The sequence below is a fragment of the Artibeus jamaicensis genome, unplaced genomic scaffold (genome assembly GCF_021234435.1).
Source record: "Artibeus jamaicensis isolate MK-2021 breed Jamaican fruit bat unplaced genomic scaffold, CSHL_Jam_final scaffold_916, whole genome shotgun sequence".
Classification (NCBI taxonomy): Eukaryota; Metazoa; Chordata; class Mammalia; order Chiroptera; family Phyllostomidae; genus Artibeus; species Artibeus jamaicensis.
The window spans coordinates 14,966,164-14,985,813 of NW_026522059.1; the positions used below are offsets into that span (position 1 = coordinate 14,966,164).

General features: G+C 43.8%; 1 long non-coding RNA gene across 2 annotated transcripts in view; it reads left to right on the plus strand.

The window, feature by feature from the left end:
- The window catches only part of LOC128626756 (uncharacterized), a 46,144-nt gene extending 29,019 nt beyond the window's left edge, over positions 1 to 17,125 (plus strand). The window contains exon 4 of one of the 2 annotated variants that reach the window (XR_008390807.1): positions 15,740 to 17,125. This is a non-coding gene — a long non-coding RNA (uncharacterized LOC128626756). Of the gene's footprint in view, positions 1 to 3,512; positions 3,879 to 15,739 lie in introns of those variants that run through there. The other variant, XR_008390806.1, reaches the window with a different exon arrangement.
- The last annotated feature ends 2,525 nt before the right edge of the window (positions 17,126 to 19,650 follow it).

Genomic DNA, 19,650 nt, shown 5'->3' on the forward strand with positions numbered 1-19,650 from the left:
GCATACCTTTCCCCTTTGGGAGGAGAGTCTTGGTCTCCCCTGTTGTGTCCAAGGTTTTGTTTTCATCAGAGAGGAGACTGAGCATGTTAGAAATGATGACTGTGTTCCTGACCATGTGCTTGGTCCCAGCTCTCTGCAGTCTCCATGGTTTCTGCAGCACTGGGGATCTGCCCTGCGCAGTGATGACTGATTGCCCTGTGGCCAAGTGAGGAGTGTGTCGGTTCTGTGGGGTGGGGAGTCCGGTTACACTGGGGGAAAGGGAATGGCATTTCTGTAGGCGGACGGGGAGGCCCTGCTTATCTGTGGGAAAAGGGATGATTATGACGCTCTGATGTTGGGAAATGTGGTTGCCTTTAACCTTGAGCCTGACCGAAGAATCCTGTTATAATTTACTTTGACATTGTATTTAAAACCTTCACAATAATGAACTATCTTCCAAACATCTCCAGGAAGTGGATTACTCTCATGGTCAAAGTGTCTTTAGAAGCATAAGCCACTCGGATCAGCAAAAAGAAAAAGCATCCCCTCCAAAAAAAAAAAATTCCACACTGAAACATTTCCAAAAATATTTGCTGGCCCTCTTTCAAAATCATCATTTGTGATGCCTTCTTAAAAGCTTCATGTGATCCAGGCAAGTAGTACATGGGAAAGAGCCCAAGTAATCTTTTTACAAAGTATCTGCTCAATACTTATCTTCTGTGACCTGAGACAAAATGTTAGGGAAGATTAAAACACTGGCAGAGCTCTAGCGGGCTCCGGCACAGGGATGGCAAATAAATGCTATTCGTGTTGCCACTTGCCATTCCCAAGTTCACGGCAGACATCACTAATGGATCACACCACTCTCTCCTGCTGAGCCTGGTTTCAATTCACAGTCCTTCTCATCATGGCACTAGACATGGCCACAGTCACATTGTAGGATTGGTTCTCCGGTTGAAAACCGTTTATTCTGTTTTAGAGCACACTGATTTGCCATGCTTTCCTCCAGAATTGGGATTTTCAACCGGTGTGCCATGACAATTTTAAAAACGTGCCGTACCTGGCTGTTCAGTCAGGGGCGCTGACCTCTTTTCCCTTAGGTTGTAAAATTAAAAAATGACAACAGCCAACACCACAGTAGCCATCTGGTATGAATGAATCAAAATTATACCTTTTTTTTTGGTCAGATCAGCAAGAAATATAATACTTTTTGGTGCACTGCAGAATTTTAGTAATTGGTTTATGTGTGCCATGAGATGAGGTTAAAAACTGCTGCTCCAGACTAAAACCAGAGGTACAGGGAAATGGTGTGGGTGGCAAGCCTGGTGGATTGTTACTAATACAATTAAGGTATTTTTCAAGCAATTTCAACTAATCCAAAGTCTGGGGCTGTGATAGAATTTTCTCCAAATTTAGGACACTTAAAATATTGCACCATTAATGAAGGAAATGTAATTTAAAATGCCAATATTTTATCTTTGGAATTACAAGTTTAATAATGTAAAGAATTTGAGGAAGGACTGTGGAATACTGTAGTCTCATTCACCTTGGGGAGTGTAAACTGGCCCCCCAATTTGTGGAGGGCAATTTAAGGAGTATCCAAAACAAATGCACATACGATTCATCTCGGTAACTCCACGACTACAGACATATTTCTGCAACTATTTAAAGATCTGTATTTTGTCTGGGTATACATCAATTGCAAAAATAAAATAAGGAACAAATGTGTGTCTGTCTCAGTAGAATAGTATGCAGACATTCAGAAGAATGGGATAGGTACAAAGATGGTGAATGGCGTTGTTTCTCTACAGTTATTTAGTTCCTCCACGTGCTACCTGCACGTCATTGCTCTGTTGCCTTCTTGGTTGTCTACACAGCGTGCCTTGCCCATGGAGTGTGAATGCCTTCGTTTGCCACATTCTAAAACGTGATCCCCTAGCTTGGCCGGGGCTCCTTAGCTTCAACTCTCTGTCACATGGGAGTAATGTCGTCTAGTGGCTACTTTATCAGCTTGGATTCCAAACTGAGAAAATGGGCTGAATAGAGCTTATTGAGGCAGAGCCAGATGAACCCAGGTTAGTCAAGCGAAGCCCACAAAACCGCAGCATTTATGTAACATAAGCAATAAGGAAATATTTGTTATTAAGCCAGTGAGACTTTGAGGTTGTTTGTTATACAGCCTTCCTGTAGCAAAACCTGACTGATATATCTAATTTAGAAAAAAATCAGGAATATGCATCGTGAAAAGCAAATTACATACCAACATCATCATTATGATTGATATTTTAAAAATCTATCCATTCATTTGTCCATCCATCCATCCATCCATTTTAAACCTAAAAATAAAAGACAAAGTGAAAGGCAACAAATACATAGTTGAAATCTAAAAGAATATCGATTCTGGAAGCACCAATTCAGGAAGAAACGCAACTAGTGTTCTGATTAGGAGGGAGAGGCACGGGCTGTGTATGAGAAGGGGAAGGAGGACAATTCTATCAGAAGGAAGGCATTGCTGCAGGTGCAGGTAAGCTGCAGGTAAGCTCACATAGTAATGATAATTCCAGAGAAGGTTTATAACCTCCAGTCCAGTAGTCATAATATTTGCTTTCTTCTTATCATTTCAAACAATTGTTTGGGATACAATGCTGCTTTAGGCCTGGTTCAAAGATTGTTTCACCCTGTTGCAGCATTCCAAAGGTTCGAGGGGTAAGACATGTAGGGCAATTCCTCTGGGGTGGCACCTGTGACTCCATTTTGAAGTGTTTCCATTTCTGTTGTTTGTCCGATCCATCCATCCATCCATCCATCCATCCATCCATCCACCCATGGACGAGAAAGGAGCCACATACTAAACCTCACAAGCTCAGGGGAAGCTACACAGAAGGCCCTACAAACTCAGCAACCAAGAGTAACTACATGTTATGGTCTGAATATAAAAATTCCTGACTAAATGTGAATTGTGGCAGTAGACATGTCCCGGAACTATAACTTCCTTGACAAAGGTCAGCCTTTACCTGGAGTGATCCTGTTGTCTTTCTGTATCCAAGGTAACGTTCCCTGGGAACGTCAGATGGCCTCCTTTCCCAGACCCACTGCAACAGAGCAGGAGACCACGCAAGCCCTCATTGTGTCTTGTTCTCGTGTTATCTCCATGAGCTGTAAATGTTTACTGTTCTGTGCACACCAGTATCTCTTGTTTTACTTTTTATCAGTCTTAGAGCTCCCATCACTCCTGTGCTTTCCCTTACCCCCTTTATCTACCATCAGTGGATTTCATGTAACCCACTCCCCTTTATGTCTTCTCCTTTGATTCTAATGTATAAGTAAGTTGCCAAACTGCCATTCTCTGGAAAACTGTCTAAAATTTTCCCAGAGGTTTGGATGTCTATCCCATCACCACAGCCTCTTATGCTTGTGTATGTGTGTACAAAACACTTCTAAAAAGGTACATAGAGAACTATGGTAACCACGCAGAAACTCCGTTTCTTTAACATGACCCTTCCTCCTTTCTGTTGGTTTACTCCCTTCCTTAGTCATTAAGCACTTAGGACACCAGATTCTGATCAGCATCAAACCGTCTGAAGAACAAAGCCTCGGGTCTGTTGACCACAGTTGTGTTTCAGCCCCAAGCCGTGACAGAGGAAGGACTTTCCAAACCACACCCCCCTGAAACCAGAGAGAACAAGGCCTTGGCTGACGTCAGGACCTGACGCATGGACCCTACGCAGGCTCCGACCAACCGGTCAGCGGAGCCTCCAGCCCCAACTCCTCCCACAACCACAATTAATGATTTTTCCCCTATGTAATCCATCTCCTGGAAGCCGTCCGTCAAAGAGCCAGGTCTTTCAGCATTGTGACTCCAGGCAGGGCACTATTTCCTCAGTTAATAAAATTGTTTCTTTGCTGCAGCCTACTGTTCTCCTCTCATTGGGCTTTGATGTGAGCAGGTGAACAAACTCCTTTAGTCTGGTAACGCTGTCAATAGTAGGCATCTAAAGAGTGGTTGAGGGCAGGAAGGATAGAGGCAAGAAGAATTTGTAATTAATTCATATTTTTTATTATTTGAATTTTTTCACCAAAATGGGTCATTTTAATAATAAAAATATTAGCAAACTTTTCATTTTTAGTACTGCTATTTTAGGTATTTGGTCTACTTTTGGTTATTGATTTTATTGTCATTACACCTTTAAAGTACTGTGTGTTCTGGTGGGGAAAAACAATCCACAAGACGTGCCATCTCCCATAAATAAAACACAAAGGAATTCTGCACCCTTTCTGTAGAGACATAACTTGGGACATAGCTTGCAGCCTGGCCTCGGAGACTTGTCCCAGAATCTGAGGAGGTAGGAGAAGAGGAGGAGGTGGCAGTGATGAGTCGCTACCTGGGTTTGTGTTCCCGAGTCACCAGGACAAAGCAAACATTGAGAAGTTTGAAAGTGAAGTGACAAAGCTTCCTCCTGCTCTCTCTGAATTGACTTTTCCCCTGTGCAAAGCAAGGAATCGTACTCATAGCATGTTTAATATTATTCTCTAACTTAAAAATTATGCAAAATGCTGACCTCAGGCAAAACTGAGTAGTCCTCACATTATCCTGACCGAGGCCAACAAAACCAGTCCTTCCTTTGTCCTGTTCCTTTGTGATTCATTTGCTGGAAAAACAAAGATTTCTTTTCCCTTGAGTTCATGGACTATCCCTCCCTCACCTCTGCCTTTTACCTCATTAATTCCTGGTCACCTTCATGACTTAATTTCACCTCATCCAGACACTTGCTTTGTCCCTCTCAGCCAAGTAGTTGTTTCTTGTGTGTTCCAGTATTATCATGTATACCATGAGGTCTGTCTAGAAAGTGTCCAGCCATGCAGTAGGAGAGACATTTATTGAAGAAGATCCGAGAAAAATTGTACATAGGACAATCACACCTCAGTCCCCTTCACACTAGGCACTTTGGGACCTCACACAGTTCCCCCAGTTGCCATCTGCTGCCCTATAGCATTTTCCCGAATCTCATCCATGGTCTGAAATCTCTTCCTTTTCAGAGGTGATTTTAGTTTGGGGAAAAGCCAGAAGTCACAGGGCATCAAATCTGGGCTATAGTGGGAGTTCTGAGTCACCTGAGTGATTTGATGTTTTGCCAGAAAAACTGCAAAAGATGTGATGTGTGAGCAGCATATTGTGGTGATGAAGCTTCCAGTCACCAGTTGCTCGTAGCTGTGGCCTTCTGTATGGTCTGAATAGTTTCTGTGGAGGATGTTCAAGCTTAACTCAAAATCTGATGCAGACTCCCTCCACTTGCTTAGTCATTTTGAATGCAACAGCCACACAGTACACATGCTCACTCAAGGGCAAGTACTGCTCCCACTGACTAGCACAGCGAAGTCATCATTGTTCACACACACACATTCCAGTCCACACTCCTTGGCTGCCAGTGTACAACCACATCATGCAAACCATTCTCGTTGCATTATCAATGACTATGCTTTTCCCAGGCCGACCTTGTTATATAACAGAAATGGGGAACCGTCATGTTCTTTGGTTAATGTCCACTTATTTGTCTTTCTCACCTATTAAGCTATTTAAGGTCAGGCACTGTTGCTTACTTATCATATCTTTAGTAGCTCATCCTGGAGTATAATAGGTGCTCAATAAATATTTGTTGAGTTGAGGGGAAAGTGTACTGATTTGATAAAGTAATCTGTGCTCAGATGTAATTATCTCAACTTTCAGGAATTTTTGCCTTTTAATAGAAAAGGGCAGGGATTTTAGCTTTTTACATTAACAGGCTGGTAAGAGACCTATTTTTTTTTTCAGAGGGGACTTCTAATTCACAGGGTGACCAGATATCTTGAGCTGGCTGTAACTGAGGGGTTTCTAGGGATGCGGGACTTTCAGTGCTGGTGCAGGGATAATCCTGGCAAATTGAGACAGCTGGTCTCTCTGCTTCTAGATCAATCACAGAAGAACTACCACTGCTTCTTGACACAGATCAAGGCAAACTGTTCCATCCTCTTCTCATAGCGATCAGAAAAGATACCACAATTAATACGTTACTGCCAATATTTCCTCCTCCTGTCTCTCAGGAGATCATTGAGTTTTCATTTATAGCTCATGTGTTTCCTCAATGGACACATAAAAGATATTGATTAAAGTCTTCTATCTCTTCCTGCTGCGTCCACAAAAGGTTGTCAGTCAACCTGAGGAATTTAGGAGATTAAGTACTTAGAGGGCAGGGACAATGGCTGTTTTTATAGTGACAGGAATGGGGCTGAACCAATGCTGCTTTCTTAATCAGAGCCTTCTCAGAGTCAATAGCGATGAGAGAGAGAAGGGCTTCAAGGTCATTGGGCAAGCTCTGAGCTACCACAAGTTATCAGCCTGGCTAAGAGTCAGGAACCATTATGCAAATACACCACATTCAGTCCTCCAAGTAATGTTTATTCGTGAAAGCTCAACAGACACGTTCTTCTCCTTGTCAGGCCTGCAGATTTCTATGAGAAAAGCCAAACAGCCTTGTCCCAAAGGGGAGAGGGTTGGCTAAAGCCAGCTGGTGGGCACAGCTGTGAAATACAGGGGTTTCCAAACCCAGACCCATCAGGAAAATCAGCTCTCTGGCTAGCAGCTGTGCTCCAGCTGTGATGGAACACAAAGAACTCTCCCAGAAGACAGCTGAGACCCAACCGGTCTTTGCTGGCAACTGCTCTGTCTTCTCCGGAACACTGAAGTTTTCTCCAGAACTATCACATTACACCGAGGAGGGATGTTTTCCAAAATGTGGCTTGGTGAAGCTCTGACCTTCCCAGAGTCTTTCTCTCTTCTCTGTGCTTTCCTTTAGAACTTGTGCCTGGGCCAACGGGAGGCCTGGGCGAGAAGGGAGAGAAAGAAAACATTACTTAAAAAAAAGAACAGTGCGCTGACCATCTATTCAGTCAGCAAACATTTATTGAGCATCTGCTCTCAGTTGCATGCTCTCTGTGGCCTTGGGCGCACAACAAGCTTTATCTATGTCTTCTCTTAATTCTCACCACTGGGTGAGGCTCTTAGAGCCTCCTTGAGAAGCACACGAGATGGTGTGTTTCTGGGTAGAAGCACATTCTACAAAAGGGATGCATTTTAAACATTAAATAAAAAGATAACATGTTGGTAATGATTAAGACTGTGATCAGTTTTAATCAGAAGAAGCAGCATAAATGTAAGACAAGGAGACACAGAGAGAGAAAGGTGGAGGGAAGGACATCAAGGATTGATCATATAGCTCATTCCTCCCTCCTTTCCCTACCTTCACTGTAGGTGTTATTACCTGGACAAGGCTCTTATTTCAGTGATGCTCATGGTGCCCCACCTTTGCTGGGTTCTCCTGTGGCTCTGGGTAGAGGTGGCCCCTTAGAATGAATGAGCGTGGTAACCATAAATGGTGACATGTCTGCATTCGTCCCCACAGAAAGAAAAGCAGGAGTACCTCCTACCCTAGCCACCATCGCTGAGCCACCAGGCACCCTGAAACTTAATGGCATAAGACAACCATTTTATTTTGCTCACAGATTCTGTGTGTCAGGAATTAGGACAGGGCAAAGCAGGGATGGCTCGTCTCTGCTCCATTATGTCTAGTACTTTAGTTAGAAGAGCTAAAGACTGTGGCGGACGTGATATTTGGAGGCTGCCATCGCCTGGAGGTATCTTCACTTACGCATAGTCTCTATGTGGACGGATCTGGGCTTCCTTACAATATGGGGCCGGTTTCCAAGAGTGAGTGTTACCGAGAACACAGGAAGTCGTGGCATTTTTAATATATCCTGCGAGGTCAGTTCTGTCCTACCTCGTCGGTTGAGGAAATGAAGTTCCGTTCAGGTTCAAAGGGGAGGAAACGTAGCTCTACCAGGTGCTGGGTGGAGGTTAGAGTGACATTGTGAAAACGGAGGTGCGGGATGGTAGGTATTGTGCTGGTAGGAAGGTGGTATTGTTGTGGTTGCGTGTGACAGGTACTATCTGCTGCATCTTCTTAAGTGAAAAGGTTGATGAAAGGTTAAAATTTGGGCAAGGTCGGGGGTACTAGAAGATTTTTTCCTGTGGGAAATCCTCTGACTTTCTGAACGTGCTCTGCTGATTAATCCTCCATCCCTCTGCCCGGCATTTGACTCTGCCTTGAATGTCCATTCCTGTCTTCTTTGCTAGATATACTTTGATTTAATGTTCCAGACGTAATTCTACTGGTACCTTACTGGTAGACTCTTCTCTGATGAACTTTGATGGAATGAATCACACACTTTCTGAGCTCCAGAGAGTAGCTGGTATGTAATGAGCACATTTCTATCTACCGTAGTCCCAGGGAGTTTACATGTTTTAAATAATATCTTCTTCTCAACAAGTTTGAGAATGTTATTAGAGTTTATTTTTAGAGTTATTATTAGAGTTTTATTTTTACAGATGAAGAAGTTGAAGCACAGAAGGATTAAATCACTTGGCTAAGGGCATACAGCTTAAAAATGGAGAGGGCTGTGGGCAGGATGTAAGGCAGAGTCAGGCAGCATGCCGCACCTGCTGTGGGGGTCTTCAGAGTGGTGTTCACAGGAAATATTTACTGATCATTCACCCAAAGAGTAGAGGTAGAAGGTAGAACCAAATTCCTGAAACACTGGTTGACTCAGTAGTTTCAGCAACTTAGACACCAGCTGCCCCTCAGTAGTGTCTAGTGAATAAAAAATCAGTTAAGGTCTGACATTGAAGTACTAACACGAAAAATTTTCCAGTGATGCAAATCTGTTTTTAGAAGAGCATAAGAGAAGCCTGGGAATGCACAATTTAAAAATTATTATTTTACAAATAGTTGTGTGAAGCCTGGGATGGGTTAAGGATGTGACCATCTCTTTACTGGAAGAAATGCAGAATTTTAAATAGCTCCTCTTCCCCAGCTTGGCAGTATTCTGACTTCGGAGGGTGCTTCTAATTGCTCAGAAGCACACCCTTCTCTCCGTGAGAGTGCTGGCAGGTGATGCAGGCACTTTACTTTTCTCTGCAGCTCTCCTGGCCCTCCCTGCCATCCTCCCAACCAACACACGGCTGTGCTGTTACTGCTACGTGTGAGTGTGGGTTTGTCTGACCTCAGATTCCAGGCACCATTTTTGCGGAGTTTCTAAAGTGAATTTGTCAAGGAATGTTCCAGTGTCACTGGGCTGTTCTTAAAGATAAGTAATGTTAACTATTGTCTAATTACGCGAGTAGTTAGCATCGAATATACACATGGCTGGTTAGTTTGTAAAAAGTGAGTATTCAAGGTGCCAGGAATTGAAGATGCTACTGGCAGGAAAAACTCAAACTTCTCAGATGCAGAGTTATCATCCTGGATTTTCAGTCCCTGTGAGAGGCTTCCCACCACCTGTGTGGTCCCAAGTTTCTGCTGCCGATACTACTATTACTACTGCCACCGACCTGAAGTCCCCCTCCAAAGTCTGAGTGAGGTTACAGGAAGCCATGAATTATTTCCAGCTGTGGACATTCAACAGCCACTCTGTCAGAGGTCTGTAAAGTTATCTGGTACTCAAGTGTCAGATGCTTCCCTGACCAATGTTGGAGGAGGTCATCGAGAGGACATTACCACAGGTTGACCTTGACCTGAGACCTGGACCCATGCAGTCAGAAGCTCCTCACCCTCTCCCTGTCCACGGAATGCATGTTCTGGGCACCCTTCCCACACTGGGAGCTGTTTCAAGGATGACTCCCTGAGAGAGTAAGATGTTGCCGAAATGATCTTGACTGAACTGGTGACTGAACCCTGTGAAGGCCTCTACATGAACTTCTCAGATTCTAGTGGGTGTGACGATTCCTTTTTTTGTGACAGCCCAAGGCAAGCCAAGTATGGAAGTTCGCTTAGTTATTAAAGCTCCCATTTACCAATCTGGAGTGGTCTGCCTTTTTTGGGCTCTCCTTGCCCTTTGTGTACAACGAAGGCCAAGCTTCAAACTAGAACTCCATGTGTTCAGTTCCATCTCCTTTCCCTACGGCCAAGGTCCCAGCAGGGTAGTCATCTGAATGCCACATCACCGCCCTGCATTTCATCTTTGTATAGCCCTACTTTCTCTTAGTTGCCTCTGATTGAACGGTAGAAGTTTGTAGAAATGCTGTTGGAAGCAGTTCCTGGGGTGTTGAGACGGAATATGTCAGAATTTAAGATTTAGCAAAATTTCAAAGTTTTCCCCAAGGGGACTGTTAGCCTTCAAAAGTGATTTCTGTAGTCCAGCATTTTCTTTTTGATGAGATTCAGTCCAACACGGCTGCCTCATGGCCATTTTTGGACCCTCCCTCCCTGATTCTTCAGGAAACGATCGATTGGAAATGTATTCTTAGAGCTAAAAAGCATCAACATACTTTGTCTACTCCTTTAATTTTTTTCCTACTCTTTTGACTCTCAAGTAGAACTTTGGCTATGTCACTTTGGCTCCGCCCATGGCTACTGCATGATCAACTCAATCCAAAGGGCCTGTTTCACAGAAGGGCCACATGGCAAGAAACGCAAGTTCTGCACTGTGCCGCTGAGCCATCAGGCACCCTTCGTTAACATTTCCATTTTCCATTAAATGGGCCATTGCTGCTCCAAGTCAGTGGTTCCACTCCAGAATTTGTAGCACAATCAACAAAGTGTAAAACGCGTGTCTTGAGGACGGCCTCTAATTTTCCTTAATTGCCCATTGAATTACAGCAAGCATGACCCTGACACCAATGTTACTTCCTCAACACACATCCTTGATGCACAGCAAGTTTTTCTTCCGTGACAGGTTTATTTCTTTGTGGAAGAACTATTTAAGAGGCATTTCATTGTATGTTGCAAAGATGTAATTGGGCTCTGGCTGGTTTGTTCACTTAATAGGTGTGGTAATAATTATATGTCACTTTTTAGTATATGGGCTCCTTATTCCTCTCCAGGCTGATTGCTTTATCTAGGAGGCATCGAGTGGGGTTGCTCCAAAAATAATATCTGTGGGAAGATGAACTTCTGATTTATTTCTCTCTGGAAGCTCAGGGTTGTGGTGTGTTCAGAGGGAGACAGCAGCTTCCTATTAAGTAAGGCTGAAAAATAGCAAAGAAAGGTAGTGAGATCTGTGCAGAGGTTGTTTTCACTTCATATTTAAAATACTCTTTTTCTTGCATGGCAGGGAAAATATTTAGAGGTTGACTACTTTCCGACTGACTACTGGACACAAAGGGATGATGTACATTCGGATTAAGTTCCAGGAAAAGCATTCTTGGGGCTAGGTGACGTCACCTACAACATGTCATTGGAGCTGAAATTATTTTTTATTTATTTTCTGCACCTTCCATCTTAGTTCTTGCTGCTAATCCATTTTGAGTATTGTTCTTCTGTTTTGTTTAATTTCTATTTCATTGTGTATGCTATTACCGTTGTCCCAATTTTTCCCCTTTGCCCCCCTCCACTCAGCGCCCCCCACACACATATTTCTATAGACAATCCCCACACCGTTGTCCACATCCACGGGTCATGCATAAATGTTCTTTGGCCAGTCACTTCACTGAGCATTGGTCTTCTTTTTATCCTCTTTTCTGTGTCTCCATTTACTTTCTTGACTGTATTTTGAACTTAAGCTCTTTCATCTTGCAACTCAGAACTATTAATATAAGTATTGAGGATGGGAAGGTCTGAGAGAAGGAAAGGTGCAGAGCTTTGGAAGGGACAGGTTATTCTGGGCATCATCACACAGTAGGACTCAATGAATGAACCCCCAGCAGTGATCTGATCTGAAGGGTCATTGGCATGGCATCTCTATAATTACATTGGTGGTGACAGGAACATGGCTGGCTGTGGTCATTGATGGTGGCTTCTTCAGTGACCTTGTTGCTTCATATATATCTGCAGGGGTAGCGGCATCTGCAGCAGAACCTTCATTAGACAAAAGCATTTGTCATGGCCTCTGCAGTGGGTACTGATGACATGACTGACATTTTTGGAGTCAGGAGTGACTAAGATCACCACAGCAATTGGACGAAGTGGAGAGGAGAAGAGCGGAAACACTGTCGTCTCCAATGAAACCGGTGTTCCAAGCAGGACACCCACTGTGGGTTGTCTGTGGCCGAGCTTTGGTTATGGGGCAGGGAAGCTATTTTTCCAGTAGAGCTGATACGAGTAAAGTCAGAGAATCATAGTATATATCTTGTAGGATTGTGGTTTAAAATGCAATAACTGGTTTAAAACACATAAAACAGTGCTTGACACTTACTACAAATTAGCTAATTAATATAACATAGTAATAATATTTGTATTATAGCTCCCTTTTGTTAAAAACTGATTAAGTCCAGGGGCTAGATTAAAGTCTTTACTTGTATAATATAGACAATATATTTTATGCTACAACTTTAACAGTTATGACCTGAATTGTGTCTCCTCCAAATTCCTATCTCTAAGCCCTCACCCACAGTGGGACTATATTTGGAGATGGGGTCTGTAAGGGGGCAATGGAGGCTAACTGAGTTCATAAGGGCAGAGCCCTAATCCAATAGCACTGGTCTCTCCTTATAAGGGGAGAGACACAAGAGTCCCGTCTCCCTCCACATGCCCAGAGAAAAGGCCATGTGCAGGCTCAGTGAGGGATGCCATCTATAAGCCAAGGAGACAGATGCCCCCAGAAGCCAATCCTGTTGGCAGCTCGATCTTGGCACCAGCCTCCAGGACTGTGAGAAAATAAGTTTCTGTTGTTTAACAGACCATGTGTAAGGAATGATTCCCCCCCAGTTTGTGGTATTCTGTTACGGCAGCCCAGGTGGATTAATATACGTACTAAAAACAAAAAAACGCAGCTCTTTCCCTCAAATCCTTGACTTCTTCATTTTTTCTATGACTTTATTCATGCTCCCCTACCCTACTGAGGGAGAACAATTGATCTTGCCAATTAGAAGTTTCTTGGCTTTCTGGTTTAAAATGAACTGTTTGGGGAATTTCCCTGCCTTCTGCTTTCCCAAGTGGAAGAATGCTTACTTCTTCTTGAGATTTTGGGGCATAAGGTCCTTCAAGGACTTTTTTCTGGGAAGGGGTGTATGTTGTATCTGTTGCTGAAATGTGGGCAATGAGGTCACTCATTTGCATGTCACACGTGGCACCTGGTGACTTTCTCCATGATGGACTTGGGACTCACCCTAGCTGTCCCTGGGGCTGCTGGTCCTTTGGAGCTGGCAGTGACTTTGGTTGCATCCTTAAGGCTCCTGGCGACCTCAAATGTCCCACAGAACTCGGGAGTGGCATGGGGGCAGGGTTGGGGGGAGACGGCGGGAGTCTGCTATCTTGAGCTCTTCCACCTGGCACCTCCCTAGGTCATTTCTACTCCAATATCTAAACATCCTACTGGCCTTTTGCCATTAAGCCTCAGGTCATCTGTGAAAGCCATGAGCTCTAGGGAGGCAAGGAGGAAGCGTCCTACTTTTAAACCCTGGCTTTAACCAGAGCTTTCTAGATGCCCCCCCAATACCGACCTCAAGGTGACCGGGAATTGAGTTTACTTATGTCTGCCCCTCCCACTTCTCTTCTTCTATTAACGGGCTCTGCCTGCTCATTTTCCACTTCAACTCCCGTGACAGAAACTGCCCTTCAGTCTGATCCTCTGCCTTCCCTGCCTCAAGCCTCACGCTAAAACCCTGGGCTCCAGTCTTTCTAGCTTTGTCTACTAATTCTTAATGCTCAGCTTTTGGAGTTCAAAGAAAACACCTTATCAAAGTCCTAGATTCTGAAAATTAGAGGTGCTTATCTTTAGTCCATTGTCTTACTGTGAACAGCAATGAAAATCTGTATTTTAAAATTTGAAGCCTAGCAAGATGTATTTGACACAGGATGTTCTGCCCCCCCCCCCAATGCCTCAAGGGTGACAGGGACCTGAGCAATAATGAAGAGTTTAAGTGAAAAGGTGATTCATCAATTAAATATTTTCAAATATATTCTCTCTGCTATACTCTTTTCTTAGTAAATCTTTCCACACTCAACCTTCTCCCCCAAATATCTTGATCTTGGTGTCTTCTTCCTTTCAGAGAAAGTAGGAGCTAAGGTTGTCTACATTCTGTGTTGACCCTCCCCCCTCCTTACCATAGAGTTCGGTCAGTAACAGCCCGCAGAGTTTTGGGGGGGAGCAGAGATAAGCCTTGAAATGACCTAGAACGACTAGCAGGTGTTCAGGAGCTTGTTTGGAGTCTAGAGGAAGCATAACCTTCCACTCACCCCTATCCCCATTATTTCCCGTCCTGAGTGATCATTTTGTCCCTGGTCTCAGAAAGCCAAAGACCAGCACTGGCTGAACATAGGCCACCAGAGAGTGAAAGCGGGCTCCATGCCATGACCTAACACGTACTTCTTTGTAACCCAAGTTATGGGCTGTCTTTCCAGCATGGCTTTGGGATCTGGTTTCTTTCCTGAAAACACGGTCTGTCCAAATCACTGAATTGATCCTGTGGCTGGCAGCTGCTAGAATCACCTTTCTCTTTTTTCTGAAAGATTTAGATTTCAAAAAATGGGCTTAAAATGTTGTTTCCCCTGCTCTTTGCTTCCTTCTTTCATTTATCTCTGCACACTGTTCCTCAATAGGTAGAGAGAGCAGAGCTCGGAGTCTAGAGTTCATGATTAGCTCAGAGTCCCTAGTTTGCTGACTGGGGAGAAATTGGGGAGGCAGACAACCTGCGAACAAATCCCATTATTGGCTGCATTCAATGTCCAGTGTTGTGGAGTAGTTATGGTCCAGGGATGGGCATGGATGGAGAGCAGCAGGGAGCCTCCCTGGCTCTGACGCACTGTAGGAGCATGTGGAGGTAGTAGATGAGAGTTCCCCACACTCCCAAGGGGGCTACAGAACTGAAGAAAGGCCTGGTGGACAGGAGAAGGTCTGAGGTCAGGACAGGGAAGCTGAAGAAGAAAAGGACCTTTGAATAGAGGCATTGGCTCAGAGTGCCAGGAAGACATCACAAAGGTCAGGTAGGGCAAACTTGACTTGAATGGGTGCCAACTGAGGATGCCCAGGTCTTGGTGGGCCCCACTGTGCCAGCACAGATGAGAAAGGGAAGCGGCCCGCCTCCAAAGGCCAAGCTGAGTGGGATGTCTGCAGTGCCAGCCAGCAAGGATGGGAAGCTAAGATGTCATAGAACACCCCTCTTTAAAACGTGTTCACCCCCAGGTAGAATGTAAAGCACAGCAGGTGAAACTTCTGAACCAGTGAGTTCCTACCCTAGAGTGTCTAAGATTTGAATGGGATAAGACTTAAAAAATTGTATTTTAATTTGGCTTTATAAAAATCATTGAATGAGAATCAGGTATACTGAACTGTGATAAAAATGTATCTTCTGCTATAGGTAGACTGGGAGTTTATACCTTAAGTTGAATTCACTTATAAAAAAATAAGTTACTTGTCAAATTTGGGTTTTTATAGCTACGTATTTTACTTTAATATTTTAATCAACTATATAAGGAAATTAAGTTCAGAGAGATGAAATAATTTGTTCAAGGTCATGGGTAGCAACTGGTAGAGCCAAGATGTTAAATGATCGGATATCAAGGCTGTGTTGCCAACCACTAAGCCCAAACCTCGGACTTATATGGTTATCATTTTTATCCTCTGTATTGTTTTTAATTCATAGGAGGCTGTGGCCTAAAAAAGTAGGAGTTATTAACTATGTCCTGTTATAAATGTTCTTTATTTACCTTTGTCCTTGGTCTGTGTCCTTGGTCTGGTTTTTTTCTCCTCAATTTCTTTAACCTCTGTGACTTTGTTCCTTTTATTTTGTTAGTCCTCCGTTTTTTCCTTTTCATCACTCCACTGAGCCCCGTGGGTTGGCAGTGGGTTCCTCCCGGAGCTGCCTTGGCCAACAGCGGGCCGTGTGGCCCTTGGGGTGGAAACTGTACCCTGTGGAGCCTGCGAGCCTGGCATCTTCCCGGACCTCAGAAAGCAGAACATGAAGAGGACAACACTGTCTTTGGACTTGGAAACCTACAAATTAAGAGTTCATTGTGTTTGAAAGGTCCAGAAGGATTGGGTTTAAGATGAATGGAATAATCGTCTTCCACAGAAGTAAATTTACTTGGCGGGTTTCCACTACAATGGATTTAAAAAAATGTCAGATGGAACTAAAACATTTAAGACATATGGTGCATTAACTAAATGTTTAAACATTTGCCTTTAGCTGCGTGAACATATCACTGATGAGATGAGCTCAGTGAGCTATGTTGAACATCTTTGACTTAATCACTGTCCAGTAGAGAGCTCTATTTCTTGAGTCTATTTAATATTAACCATTCCTAGATGCTTACAGCAGATACCAAATACATGTTATAATTTCGCCGCTAAATGCAAATGCACATAAAGACGAAAGATCCAATTGGGAAAATATATCTGTAATTTCAGTCATTACTTTTTATTTGAAATATGTTCTCTCGGAGAAGGGTGCAAAGAAGATTGTTAGAGCATCGCCGCGGGAAGCAGTAAAAGCCTCTGGAATACCACCACCCGGTTTGATCGTCTTTCAGAAAGTTCCTTGATACTTTAACACTTGGTCAGCAAACAGGCAAGTGTGGGAGGGCACCCCCTCACCCTGTGTCTGCAGCAGACATTGTTAATCAATCACAATACTTAATTTTCCTGCTGAGCCGGCACTTGGCCCGAGAATTTTTCTGTACCCAGCACTGCAGGCAGCCACCACCGATTGATCCAACTTGGCACTTTTAAAAGAACCCTGTTTGCAATCTCCAGACACAGAACAATGATGGAGCAGTGGGGGTTTCTACATCTGCTCTACGTAACAGATGTGTAGTAGCTGTGAACACTAGACCACTGGACATGGTCGGAATGTATTCCTTCAATTAAAAGGATGGTTTTGGGGACCCTTTCGTCCTGGAAGACTTTACTAGGACTGGGGTTAGGTTCTATCTAGTTGTATCAAGAGCCGGTTTTCTATCTTCCAGGCAGACTGGTCCCACATATACTGATCTCTCTTCCTCCTTCATACTCTGAGTTTTATAAGCTCAGTGAAAACACTGAGGATTCCGTACCCATTTGAAATAGAATGAATTGGGAACTATAGAGACCTTAAAACTATGATAATCACTTAAGTTCTGGATATTGCAGGGAACTTCCTACAGTAAAAGCTTGTGTATATGCGCACGTGTGTGTGCGTGTTGGAGGGTATTGATAGTTAGTCTGTGGGGATGGGTGGGGTGGGGGGTGACCGTGGGGGAAAATGGAGAGAACTGTAATGGAACAACAATAAAAAATGTGAAAAAAGTCTGATCTCATGCATTCACATTTCTTACATATGCCGTAACCCCCCCCCAAAAAAAACACAACAGCTAATGTACCTGAAAGGTATTAAGCACCAAAGGACCTTCCCTTACACTTACATCCCCATTTTGCAGAAGAGGAAACTGGTGCTTATGATGCTAGAGAACTCATGTAAGATCACAGAACCAGCGCACGTCTGTGTCAGATGCAGTCTTGATAGAAATGAATGGCAAATTCTAAAAGATAATTGAAGACAGTAATAAAAGAACAGTTTACGAAGGTGAGGGTAGGGTTAAGGGGTAACACAAGGAATAGTACCAAAGCCTCCAAAGTTGAGCAGTGATGGGAATTCTTGGGCACTCTAGACACAGTGTAACTGAAACAGCAAACACTTGTCTGAGAGATCCCTGAATGTGAACTGCCACCTTAAGGAGAGGAGGTCTTTTACTGCCCAGACCAACCATGTCTTGGCTGGCTGAGAGGCACACGGGAGAGGAGAGAGCCTGTGTCCCAATGGTCAGCTGTAACTGTGAGCCAGAAGGGGAAGGAGTCCAGAGGAGCAGTCCATACTGAGCATCACAGAGCAGAGAATGCATCCGATGGGCAGTGAGAAGAATGAGCTTGATGGTGGAGTGGCAGTTCAACCCGGCAGTGCTCTGAGCCCATTCTCATAACTCCTACTTTATATTCTGTTCCTTGCCTGGGGTTTAGAAGGTCTAGGTCTAGAATTAACAGCCAGTGCTTTCTTTCACTCCAGGGGGGAGAGGAGGAAATTTCCATCCTCCTGAGTGCACCACGGTAGTACACATTGTCCTTGGCATGCCATAAATATTCAGTCAGTGTTATTTGTTATTATTTCTTCCTCTTCCTTGTTTCTTCTTTTGTCCAATTCTTTCTTCTGTGCCTCCGTTCCTTGGCTGAAGTGATGGGGTAAACACATAGAGACTTCATTTTTTTATTATGACCTTTTCTCCCTTCCTTCCTTTTGATTCAAACTGAACTCATCTAACACGCTGTCTCTACCGCCTCCTCCTCCCTTGCATGACCAACTGCTCCTTTATTCATTGGGCCCTCAAGACGGTGAGGTTCTGATCAGCATCAGATAATCCTAGGAGCCAACCCTGGAGTCTCTTGACCACAGAGTCAGAGATTCAGTCAAACTAGAGATAACATCTAGGCCTCAGTTGTAGTTCAGCTTCGGGCCCAGAAAAGTGACAAAACCTGACAAAGCAAAGCCTGGGCTGACTTCAGGAGCAGAGGCACTGATCAGCTACCCCTCCTGAGCACCAGCCAATCAGTAGACACGATAACCAGACGGCAACCCTAATTCCCTTAGTCACTGTGATTAATGATTTTTCCCCTCTGTAACCTATCTTCTGGAGGCCATCAGGGAGGCAGGTCTTTGAGCATTAGCTCACCTGTGTATCCAGGCATCGGGCCATTTCCTGAAAATAAACCCTTCGTTTGCCGCAAGCTCCTGCTTGTGTCTTACTGGGCTGCGGTGTCCGTATGCAAATAGACCCCTTTAGTCCAGTAAGGATGGCACTCAGGGCAAAGGCAGCTAATTTGCAATTCCAGTGCTTTACTTACAGAATCTTATTGTGAGCTGCAAGGTGGGTGGATATTTATTTCTGATTAGCAGAAGAGGAAATTGAACATCTCTGACTTGAAAGCCAGTGTTCTTCCAATACTGGAAGTTTCCACTAGCAAATTAGTGGTAGCAGACTCTTCTAGTATGGAACAAAGAAAAAAGATGACTGATGAAAAAATAGTAGCTGTTTCAATAATTGTTAAATTTATCAAAGATTTATCAAGGAACATTACCTGAACTATGAACAAGAAGTTTGTGGGACCATCTCTCTCTCTCTCTCCATCTCTCTCCTATGTTTCCCTTCGTTCCTCCTTGGTTCTCTTGCTACCATCTCTGACTTTTTCTCCTTCCCACTTATCTTCCCTTTTTCCATCTCTTTTCCCCATGTCTTTTTGGTTGCTTTGTTTTTCTTCCTTTTCTTCTCCTACCCTCTCAAAAATGTTGATGAGATAGAGCTTATGACGACTGCAAGCTCTCAATGCAAACTGCCTGGATCCAGTCCTATTTCTGTCATTATGAGAAATGGGACTTTGAGTCAGGAATTTGATCTCTTTGAGTCTACCTTTTCTTCACGTGGAAAATGGGATGGTACAAACCCTCCTAGTGTTGAGAGAAATATTAGTAACAAATGTAAAGGACTGACTGCCACAATTATTGTTCTCCCTCTTCCTTTTTCCAACTTTCCTTGCACTTTTCTTCCAAAGCTATGGTCCCCAGTGGTAAAATGATTGCTGACTTGTAAATCAATGAAAAAGCAGAGGACTGGTGCATGCTTCAACGCGGGTTGCAGAGGAAAGATGCAGAGACACAGCAGGCGGCATTGGGAGAGTGGT